The 12,437-nt window shown below is 37.2% G+C and overlaps 1 protein-coding gene across 7 annotated transcripts in view; it reads right to left on the bottom strand.

The window, feature by feature from the left end:
- The window catches only part of LMLN (leishmanolysin like peptidase), a 271,959-nt gene that overhangs the window by 201,806 nt on the left and 57,716 nt on the right, over positions 1–12,437 (bottom strand). The window lies entirely within an intron of this gene.

Raw genomic sequence — 12,437 nt, 5'->3', positions numbered from 1 at the left:
CTAGTGTTATTCACAAAAGGGCTATAAGTAGCTCTTTAAACAGGGCAGCAGACCCAGTTCATGCTAGCCCTTGCTGGTCTAGAGATAAAGGGGAGAAAGAGTTATAATGACACTTAAAGGAATCCAGTTTTTTATGATCTTTTCTTTGCAAAGATACACATTTCCTAACTTTGTACTGAAAAGGACTAGAAGCATTGACAACCTAATGCATATATATGATTTCTAAACATTATTCTCCATTAAAAGGAAGAAGTGAGCTTTCGAAGATTGCTAGATTCTTCTGGAATAGTGCAGGCGCTAACCAGCCTGGTATATCTTGCCATGTAGAAAATAAGGATACTATCAAAGACCTTGAGTCTTGTCAAAAGGACTCACAAGTGAACAAAAAGACCTCCATCATATAGATAGGGCTATATGAGCTTTAAAAAATATGAATACAACTCTCAAAATCATGTTCATAACAGCAAAAAAGAGTTCTTTCCCCCAAAAAATAAACAAATAAAATACACCAAAAAACTGTGGACATCATAGGAAGTACTAAGGTTAAAGACTCCTTATTTTAAAAATTGGCAATTAAAGGGTAAGAATTAAGCATTTAATTAAACTTCTCCCCCAGGGAAAGACCTGATATTCTCACAAACACTGGGGACAACCAAGTTGATTGGCCAGACCCTCAGTCTTAGAGCTTGCCCTTATGAAATTCATTCCTGCAAAGGAGAAAGTAAGCCTACTTAAGATTATGTCTAAGAGCCACTCCCAGAGAACCTATTTTGTTGTTCAAATGTGGTCTCTCACTCTAAGCCAACTGTGTGGGTGAACTCACTGTCCTCTGTCCTACATGGGATATAATTCCCATGGGTGTGACTCTCCCTGGCAATGTTGGTCATGACTCCTGGGGATGAGGTTGGCCCTGGTATCATGGGAATGAGAAAGTTTTCTTGATCAAAAGGGGGAAGAGAAATGAAACAAAATAAAGTTTCAGTGGCTGGGAAATTTCAAATAGAGTTGAGAGGTTATTCTGGAGGTTATTTTTATATACTATATAGATATCCCTTTCCAGTTTTTGCTGTATTGAAGTAGCTAGAGGGAAATACCTGAAACTATTGAACTGTAATCCAATAGCCTTGATTCTTGAAGATGACTGTATAACTATATACCTTTCAAGGTGAGACCGTGTGATTGTGAAAACCTTGGGACTGAACTCCCTTTATCCAATGTATAGACAGAAGAGTAAGAAAATAAAGACAAAATATAAATAATAATAGAGGAGTATGGGATGTTTTGGATGTTCTTTTTTACTGAATTTTAATTTTTTTTTTGGAATGATGAAAATTTTCAAAGACGGATTGTGATGATGAATACACAGCTATATGATAATACTGAGAACCACTGATTGTATACTTTGGATGACTAAATGGTATATGGATATATAATATGTATCAAAAAAATTTGCAAAAGAAAAAGACTTAAACATTTATCTTGTCTTTCCTACTATGAGACATATTTCAAGGTTACCAAATGGCCCTGGTTTATGAGGGGAACCTCATTACAGAATTCAAGGTGACACAAGTGGAAAGAAAAACAAAATTAGAAAATTATCATTCTGTAACCCCTAAAGAACTTGGGCAACAATCATTAATGGATAAAATATTTACATAAAAGATTGATGGGGAACTTTGACATAGCAGTATCAGGCTTTAAATACCTAAATACATTCATCAATCACAGCCATCACTAAAGTGGGCAAAGTAGATATCACATGCACTCAGTATGATCTATGAAGTTTTCTTGCAAATAAAATAAGTAAGCTTTAATCTAATCATGCATCTAGACCTTGAATGGAAATGTATAAGAAATAACAGGAAATAGTAGAACATTGAAACAGACAATATGGGACAGTCTATAGCTCAATTGACCTACTTCTATAATGACTCAATGGCGTGAAAAAAAAAGTGTGAAGGTGTGGGGACTGGTCTAAATTAAAAGCCTTAAGAGACATAACCAAAAGTAATATGTGGACCTTATCTGAATCATGACTCAAACATAACAAATGTAAAAAGACAAAGAGGGAGTGGGGCCAAGATGGCAGCTTAGCAATGTGCACATTTTAGTTCGTCCTCCAGAACAACTACTAAATAACCAGAAACAGTACAGAATAGCTCCTGGGGCCATGTCAGTGACTGGACACACAGCATCTGGACCAGCTAGACTGGCTGCGAGTCCACCCAGAACCGTGAGTTCCCCAAGCCGTGGCAGCTGGTTCCCCCCCACCCCCACAGGCTGCTTCCCTGGGAAGAAAGGAAGGAGACTTTAACAGCAGAGGGGCTAAGCCCAACCAAACGCCAATTGTGGAATTAATTAACAAATTCTGACTACTAAAAATAGGCCCCCAGCTCAGGTGAACCTGGTCAAACTGGAGGTCACTCATTTTTGCCCTGGCGCCAAAGGGGCAGGGCTGATGGAAAAAGAAAAAAGAAAACAAACAGACGTTTTTGTGGCTGTGTTTCTACAAAAGCTTGACTGCCTTTAGATAAAGCAACAGACTTCGCAGGCTGCAAATGACCCAGGCATAGGCAGAAACAAGTTCATTCGAGGGATTGTCTGGAGCCTGTGCCTTCCCCAGGGGAGGGATGAAACCCTATTCAGGTGGAATCCTTACCTGAAGGAATCCAGACACAAGGGCTTGATAATGTGAAGCCATTAAAACCAGCCTACAACCTCTCCTCTGTCTCCACCATGCCCCCAGCACGGAGAGTCTGCCAAAGTTAAAGGTATCACATCACCTTATGCTGTGGATCCGCAGACACACAAGTGCCACATACTGGGCAGGATAAGAAAAACAGAGTCGTAGACTTAACAGGAAAGTCTTTGAACCTGTTGGGTCTCTCACTCAGGGAAAACCTGAGGGAAAGAGTCAGGGAAAACCTGACTCTTTCCTCTTGATTGGAGGCCAGTTTGGTCTGGGAAAACCCGGCTGGGGTCTATAATACCTACGTTGACCCTCCTAAGGGTGGTGGGGGGGAAAGGCACCATACAAGCTGAGCAAGAAACAAGAAAACAAGAATTGAAAATTCTGCTCTGTGAAACAAAACCTAAGCTTGAGATCCAAATAAAACTGAACTGAATGTCAAAGAACAGGTAGACAACAAATTCATCCAGCAAGAAACCCTAGGTAAAAGAAGTGAAAGCAATCTCCAGAATAAACTAATTAAGGTATTTAAATGTCTAGACTCCAGCAAAAAATAACAAATCACACTAGGAAAATTGAAGATATGGCCCAGTCAAAGGAACAAACCAACAATTCAAATGAGCTACAGGAGCTAAAACAATTAATTCAGAATATACAAACAGACATGGAAAATATCATCAAAAACCAAATCAATGACTTGAAGGAGGATATAAAGAAGGTTAGGAATGAACAAAAAGAAGAAATCAAAAGTCTGAAAAAACAAAGCACAGAACTTATGGGAATGAAAGGCACAGTAGAAGAGATGAAAAAACAATGGAAACCTACAATGTCAGATTTCAAGAGGCAGAAGATAGGATTACTGAACTGGAGAATGGAACATCTGAAATCCGACAAGAAAAAGAAAATATAGGGAAAAATTGGGAAAAATATGCGCAGGGACTCAGGGAATTAAATGACAATATGAAGCGCATGAATATACATGTTGTGGGTGTCCCAGAAGGAGAATAGAAGGGAAAAGAAGGAGAAAACCAATTGGAGAAAATTATCACTGAAAATTTCCCAACTCTAATGAAAGACTTAAAATTACAGATCCAAGAAGTGCAGCATACCCCAAAGAGAATACATCCAAATAGACGTACTCCAAGACACTTACTAATCAGAATGTCCACGGTCAAAGAGAAAGAGAGAATCTTGAAAGCAGCAAGAGAAAGGAAATCCATCACATACAAGGGAAGCCCAATAAGACTATGCATAGATTTCTCAGCAGAAACCACAGAGGCGAGAAGACAGCAGGATGCTGTATTTAAATTACTAAAAGAGAAAAACTGTCAACAAGAATTCTATATCCAGCAAAATTGTCCTTCAAAAATGAGAGAGAAATTAAAACACTTTCAGACAAAAAATCACTGAGAGAATTTGTGACCAAGAGACCGGCTCTGCAAGAAATACCAAAGGGAGCACTAGAGGCAGATACGAAAAGACAGAAGAGAGAGGTGTGGAGAAGAGCGCAGAAAGGAAGACCATCAGTAAAGGTAAAAAGAAAGAAAATTAGATATGGCATATAAAATCCAAAAGGCAAAATCATAGAAGAAAGTACTACCCGTACAGTAACAACACTAAATGTTAATGGATTAAACTCCCCAATCAACAGACATAGACTGGCAGAATGGATTAAAAAACAGGACTTATCTATATGCTATCTACAGGAAACACATCTTAGACCCAAAGAGAAACATAGGTTAAAAGTGAAAAGTTGGGAAAAGATATTTCATGCAAATAACAATCAGAAAAGAGCAGGAGTTGAAATACGAATATCCAACAAATTACACTTCAAATGTAAAACAGTTAAAAGAAACAAAGAAGGATACTATGTATAAAAGGAACAATTCAGCACGAAGACATAACAATCATAAATATTTATGCACCGAACCAGAATGCTCCAAAACACATGTGACAAACACAGAATAGAGAAAATAGACACATCTACCATAACAGTTGGAGACTTCAATTCCCCACTCTCAACAATGGACAGAACATCTAGACAGAGGACCAATAAAGAAATGGAGAATTTGAATATTATAATAAATGAGCTAGAATGAACATTTATAGGACATTACACCCCACAACAGCAGGATACACCTTTTTCTCAAGTGCTCATGGTTCATTCTCAAGGATAGACCACAGCTGGGTCACACAGCAAGTCCCAATAAATTTAAAAGATTGAAATCATACAAAACACTTTCTCAAATCATAAAGGAATGAAGTTGGAAATCAATAACAGCCAGAGTGCCAGAAAATTCAAAAATATGTGGAGGCTCAACAACGCACTCTTAAACAACCAGTGGGTCAAGGAAGAAATTACAAGAGAAATTAGTACATATCTCGAGGCAAATGAAAATGAAAACACAACATATCAAAAATTATGGGAAGACAGCAAAGGCAGTGCTAACAGGGAAATTTATTGCCCTAAATGCCTATATCAAAAAAAGAAGAAAGGGTAAAAATCAAGGAACTAACTGTCCACTTGGAAGAACTAGAGAAAGAATAGCAAACTAACCCCAAAGCAAGCAAAAGGAAAGAAATAACAAACATTAGAGCAGAAATAAATGAAATTGAGAACGTGAAAACAATCGAGAAAATCAATAAAACCAGAAGCTCGTTCTATGAGAAAATCAATAAGATTGATGGACCCTTACCAAGACTGACAAAAAGAAGGAGAGAGAGGATACAAATAAATAAGACCAGAAATGGAAGAGGGGACATAAGCACTTACCCCACAGAAATAAAGGAAGTAATGACAGGATACTATGAGCAACTTTATGCCAATAAATACAACAATGTAAATGAAATGGACAACTTCTTAGAAAGGCATGAACAACCAACTTTGACTCGAGAAGAAATAGATGACCTCAACAAACCAACCACAAGTAAAGAAACTGAATCAGTGATTAAGAAGCTCCCCAAAAAGAAAAGACAAGGACCAGGTGGCTTCACATGTGAATTCTACCAAACATTCCAGAAAGAATTAATACCAATCCTGCTCAAACTCTTGAAAAAAATTGAAGAGGTTTAAGACAGGATAAACTTATGAAGCATGTAAAAACATGGATGGACCTAGAGAACATTATGCTGAGTGAGTCTAGACAAAAACTAAAGGACAAATACTGTATAGTCCCACTGATGTGAACAGACATTCGAGAATAAACTTGGAATATGTCATTGGTAACAGAGTCCAGCAGGAATTAGAAACAGGGTAAGATAATGGGTAATTGGCACTGAAGGGATACAGACTGTGCAACAGGACTAGATACAAAAACTCAAAAATGGACAGCACAATAATACCTAATTGTAAAGTAATCATGTTAAAACACTGAATGAAGCTGCATCTGAGCTATAGGGTTTTTTGTTTGTTTGTTTTGTTTTTTTTACTATTATTATTACTTTTATTTCTTTTCTCTATATTAACATTCTATATCTTTTTCTGTTGTATTGCTAGTTCTTCTAAACTGATGCAAATGGACTAAGAAACGATGATCATGCATCTATGTGATGATGTTAAGAATTACTGATTGCATATGTAGAATGGTATGATTTCTAAATGTTGGGTTAATTTCTTTTTTTCTGTTAATTAATAAAAAAAAAAATTGAAGAGGAAGGAAAGCTACCTAACTCATTCTATGAAGCCAACATCACCCTCATACCAAAGCCAGACAAAGAGATTACAAAGAAGAAAACTACAGACCAATCTCTCTAATGAATATAGATGCAAAAATCCTCAACAAAATTCTAGCAAATCAAATCCAGCAACACATTAAAAGAATTACACATCATGACCAAGTAGGAGTCATCCCAGGGATACAAGGATGGTTCAACATAAGAAAATCAATTAATGTAATATACCATATCAACAAATCAAAGCAGAAAAATCACATGATCATCTCGATTGATGCAGAAAAGGCATTTGACAAAATTCAACATCCTTTCCTGTTGAAAACAGTTCAAAGGAGAGGAATAGAAGGGAACTTCCTCAACATGATAAAGGGAATATATGAAAAACCCACAGCTAATATCCTCCTCAATGGGGAAAAACTGAAAACTTTCCCCCTAAGATCAGGAACAAGACAAGGATGTCCACTATCATCACTGTTATTCAACATTGTGTTGGAAGTTCTAGCCAGAGCAATTAGACAAGAAAAAGAAATACAAGGCATCAAAATTGGAAAGAAAGAAGTAAAACTCTCACTGTTTGCAGATGATATGATACTATATGTTGAAAATCCCGAAATACCCACAGCAAAACTACTAGAGCTAATAAATGAGTACAGCAAAGTGGCAGGTTACAAAATTAACGCTCAAAAATCTGTAGTGTTTCTATACACTAGTAATGAACAGTCTGAGGGGGAAATCAGAAACAAAATCCATTTACAATTGCAGTCAAAAGAATAAAATATTTAGGAATAAATTTAACTAAAGAGACAAAAGACCTATGCAAAGAAAACTACAAGAAATTGTTCAAAGAAATCACAGAAGACCTAAATAGATGGAAGGCCATACCGTGTTCATGGATTGGAAGACTAAATATAGTTAAGATGTCAATTCTACCTAAATTGATTTACAGATTCAGTGCAACACCAATCAAAATCCCCCAACTGACTTTTCAGAAATAGAAAAACCAATAAGCAAATTTATCTGGAAGGGCAGGGTGCCCCAAATAGTTAAAAAGTATCCTGAGAAAAAAAATGAAGTCAGAGGTCTCATATTACCTGACTTTAAGGCATATTATGAAGCTACAGTGGTCAAAACAGCATGGTACTGGCATAAAGATAGATATATTGAACAACGGAATCGAATAGATCCTCATCTATGGACAAGTGATCTTTGATAAGGCAGTCAAGTGAACTTACCTGGGACAGAACAGTCTCTTCAATAAATGGTGCCTAGAGAACTGGATATCCATATGCAAAAGAATGAAAGAGGACCCATATCTCACACCCTATACAAAAGTTAACTCAAAATGGATCAAAGACCATAAAACTGTTAGATGAAAATGTAGAGAAATATCTTATAAATCTTATACTTGGAGGTGATTTTATAGACTTTACACCCAAAGCAAGAGCACTGAAGAAAGAAAGAAAGAAATGGGATCTCCTCAAAATTAAACACTTTTGCGCATCAAAGAACTTCATCAAGAAAGTAAAAAGACAGCCTACACAATGGGAGACAATATTCGGAAATGACATATCAGATAAAGGTCTAGTATCCAGAATTTATAAAGAGATTGTTCAACTCAACAACAATAAGACAGCCAATCCAATTACAAAATGGGAAAAAGACTTGAACAGACACCTATCAGAAGAGGAAATACAAATGGCCAAAAGGCACATGAAGAGATGGTTAACTTCCCTGGCCATGAGAGAAATGCAAATCAAAACCACAATGAGATATCATCCACACCCACCAGAATGGCCGTTATCAATAAAACAGAAAATGACAAGTGCTGGAGAGGATATGGAGAAAGAGGCACACTTATCCACTGTTGGTGGGAATGTCAAATGATGCAACCGCTGTAGAAGGCAGTTTGGCGGTTCCTCAAAAAGCTGAATACAGAATTGCCATATGACCCGGCAATACCACTGCTAGGTATCTATTCAAAGGACATGAAGGCAAAGACACAAACAGACATTTGTACACCAATGTTTACAGCAGCATTATTTACAATTGCAAAGAGACGGAAACAGCCAAAATGTCCATCAACAGACGAATGGCTAAACAAACTGTGGTATATACATACCATGGAATATTATGCAGAATAAAGTTATGAAGTATGCAACAACACTTAAGGACATTATACTGAGTGAGATTAGCCAAAAACTAAAGGAAAAATACTGTATGGTCTCACTGATATGAACTGACATTAGTGAATAAACTTGGAATATTTCCTTGGTAACAGAGACCATCAGGAGACAGAAATAGGGTAAGATATTGGGTAACTGGAGCTGAAGGGATACAGATTGTGCAACAGGACTGAATATAAAAACTCAGAAATGGATAGCACAATACTACCTAACTGTAATACAATTATGGTAAAACACTGAATGAAGCTGCATGTGAGAATGATAGAGGGAGGAGGGCTGGGGGCATACGTGAAATCAGAAAGAAAGATAGACAATAAAGACGATGATATAATCTAGGAATGCCTAGAGTGTATAATAATAGTAACTAAATGTACAAATTTTACAAATGTTTTTTGCATGAGGAAGAACAAAAGAATGTCATTACTGCAGGATGCTGAAAATAGATGGTAATTAATATTTTAAAATTTCACCTTATATGTGAGACTAAAGCAAAAAATGTTTATTTGGTACAAAATTTATATTTTGACTAGTACATTTCCTAATATAACTTATGTAGAGAGCCTGACTGAATGCCATAAGTACTTGGAATCTTGAGTAGGACATGAGATTTTGTTGGTTTGTCCACAGTGATGCCCCGATGAATCCCAGAGTGATTCCATCAGTGCATGGAAAAGTATTTGCAAAATCCCCTTCGGGAATGGTGAGAACGGGGAGAAATCCAACTTCCCCAAGTTGAATTCTTGATATTCTCAAAAGCAGTGTGGATAGCCAAAGCTATAGGCTCAGCTCCTAGTCTGGAGGTTTGTTCATATGAAACTTAACCCAACAAAGGATAGGTTAAGACTACTTAAAATTTAGGCCTAAGAGTCACCCTCAGGAGAGCCTCTTGTTGCTCAGGTGTGGCCTCTCTCTCCAGCCAACACAACAAGCAAACTCACCACCCTCCCCCTGTCTACGTGGGACATGGCTCCCAGGGGTGTGGACCTTCCTGGCAATGTGGGACAGAAATCCTAGAATGAGCTGAGACTCAGCATCAAGGGACTGAGAAAAACCCTCAAATGAAATGAGACAAAGGGTCAATGGCTGAGAGATTCCGAACAGAGTCAAGAGGTTATACTGGAGGTTATTCTTATGCATTTAGTAGATATCACCTTGTTATTCATGATGTAATGGAGAGGCTGAAAATGTAGAGCTGTGTTCCAGAGATGATGTTCCATCATCTTGATGATGATTGAATAATGATATAGCTTTCACAATGTGACTGTGTGATTGTGAAAACCTGTGTCTGATGCTTCTTTTATCTACCTTGTCAACAGACGAGTAGAACATATGGATAAAATAAATAAATAATAGGGGGAACAAATGTTAAAATAATTTAGTTTGAAATGCTAATGATCAATGAAAGCAAGGAGCAGGGGGTATGGTATGTATAATCTTTTTTTTCCTGTTTTCGTTTTATTTCTTCTTCTGTTTTCTTCTTCTGAATTGATGCAAATGTTCTAAGAAATGATGAATATGCAACTATGTGATGATATTGTGAATTACTGATTATATATGTAGAACGGAATGATATGTTAATGTTCTTGTTCATTTGTTGTTAAATTTATTTAATAAATAAATTAATTAACTAAAAAAATTTCAAATAAAATTTTTCATGAGAACCAAAAAAAAAAAAAAAGACAAAGAGGGGATATGTGATTATAAATTGGATATTAGAAAACACAAAGAAATTATTAGTAATTTTGTCAGGGATAAAGTGAAGAAAACATCTATATTTTTAGAGATTCATGCTGGAGAATATACTGGTGAAATGAGATTCATGCTGGACAATACATTAGTAATTTTGTTATTGGAAAAGTGGTTATAGGAAAACATCCATATTTTTAGAGACTCACACTGGAGACTTATGGGTGAAATTACTTATGTCTGTTATTTTATTTTAAAAAAAGACAAAAGGAATGAAGTAAATACAGCAAAATCTCAATTATGGTTAAATTCAGGTTATAGATAAATGGGGGTTATTGTATCATATACAGTGTATCACACAAATAATATTATACTTGCATTTTGTGTATATCGGTAAACGTTTATAATAAAACATTAAAAAGAATAATAACTCCAAGATGGTGAAGTCCCCTTTTGAGACATCTGAATTTCAAAAATTTGCTATCAATTATAGAAAGTAACATTTAATCTCAAAGCATTGCATTCTAATGGGTCATTGCTGTACTATCCTCTCATTTCTAAAGGTAAAAAGTACCCAAATTTCTTTGTAAGGCAGAAGAACTCTACATTTTTGCTTACTGTTCTTTTCTTGGGCTAAAAGAAAATTAAGAAAATAGATGACTTCTGCAGTTGTCCTAAAACAATGCCTAATTATAAATATCTCATAAATAATGAGATATTTAAATTAGTTAACAGTATAGCCAACCTCTGCTCTCCTTTTTTCTTCAGGGTGGCTTTGCCTCCTAATTTAGAGAGATACAGAGACCATAATTCTTCAACTTCCTACCTCCACCTACAAAATGACTTGCATTCTCATTTCCTTTCTTTTTGAATTAATGGAGAGAGTGGTATCCCTCCTCTCCTTCAAGCTATTTCTTCTCTCTGTTCTCTGGACTCCACCCATCTTGTATTCTTAGGTATAGAATTGTGTTAAAAACATTGTTTCTTATCTATATCTTCCCTTTCATTCAAGCAGTTCATCCTAAGAACTTCTTAGGCTCTCCTATTTTTATTGAAACTGTCCTCAGGATGAGCTCCGTATTTTTAAAATCTTATACCAACTAGACTCCTCAAAAACTTAAGGCAATGTCATCAAATTTCATGGTTTTAATAATATCTCTACTAGCAATTTTCAAATTTGATACCATCTGCAAATGCCCCCTCAGGCTGCCTTGGGGAAAGCAAATGACAATGATGCTACTTTCATATTTCTGCTTTCATTTGTTTGGTATGTAAAGGGTTTGCAAAATATTTCATTAAAAAATCGTATTTTGGATTAAAAGCAACAAAATGGAGGCTGGGGGCAAGCTGGCAGCTTAGTGAGGTATGGAATTTAATTTGTCCTCCAGAGCAGTGAGTAAATAGCCAGAAACAGTACAGAACAACTGCTGGGGCTACATCAGCGACCAGACACACAGTGTACAACAGTTTGGACAAATTGGACAGACTGTGACCCCACTCAGAATTGCGTCCCCCAAACTGTGGAAGCCGGCTCTCCTCTCCCACAGGCACAGCAGACTGGTTCCCCGAGGGGAAAGGAAACAGACTTTATTAGCAGCAAGTACTTAATGCAACCAAGCTCCACTTGTGGAATTAGCAAAAATCTGACTACTGAAAATAGGTCCTCAGCACAGAGAAACCTGGAATAAGTGTTAAAGGTACCAGGAGTTTTTGACCTGACAGAGTGGGGGCAGGGCTGAAGGCAAAAAAACAAACAAACAAACGCTGAGGCTTTTTGAGTCGGACAGCACAAAACACTGCAAAAGGGCTGGACTCATGGTTCCAGGAGGATGGCAGAATAGAGGGTTCCGGGAAGATGGAGAAATAGGATACATCATGTTCACCCCTGCTCCAAGGAACAGCTAGAGAAGTGACGGGAAGGTGACTAAGACAGTAATTTCAGGGTGTAAGTGAGCCAGGAGGGTCTTCTACACCACATAGGGAGACCCTACTTACAAAAGTTGAAGAACTGAGATGAAGAAAACCAGAGACCATTCAGCTGGCGCAAACAGCCTAACATGCCCCTTTCCAAATAGAAGCCCAGAGCCCTCAGGAGTGCACGGATGAGGACACCAGGACCAGGAATGCTCTAGGTCTGGGTCCCCCATGCTGCACCCTGCTCCTGCACTGCAAGGTGTGCCTGAGCTGCACAACACACCCATGGCCCC

The sequence above is a fragment of the Tamandua tetradactyla genome, chromosome 10 (genome assembly GCF_023851605.1).
Source record: "Tamandua tetradactyla isolate mTamTet1 chromosome 10, mTamTet1.pri, whole genome shotgun sequence".
Classification (NCBI taxonomy): domain Eukaryota; kingdom Metazoa; phylum Chordata; class Mammalia; order Pilosa; family Myrmecophagidae; genus Tamandua; species Tamandua tetradactyla.
The sequence above is the reverse complement of the archived record's forward strand: the minus strand, read 5'-3'. Positions and strand labels throughout refer to the sequence as shown.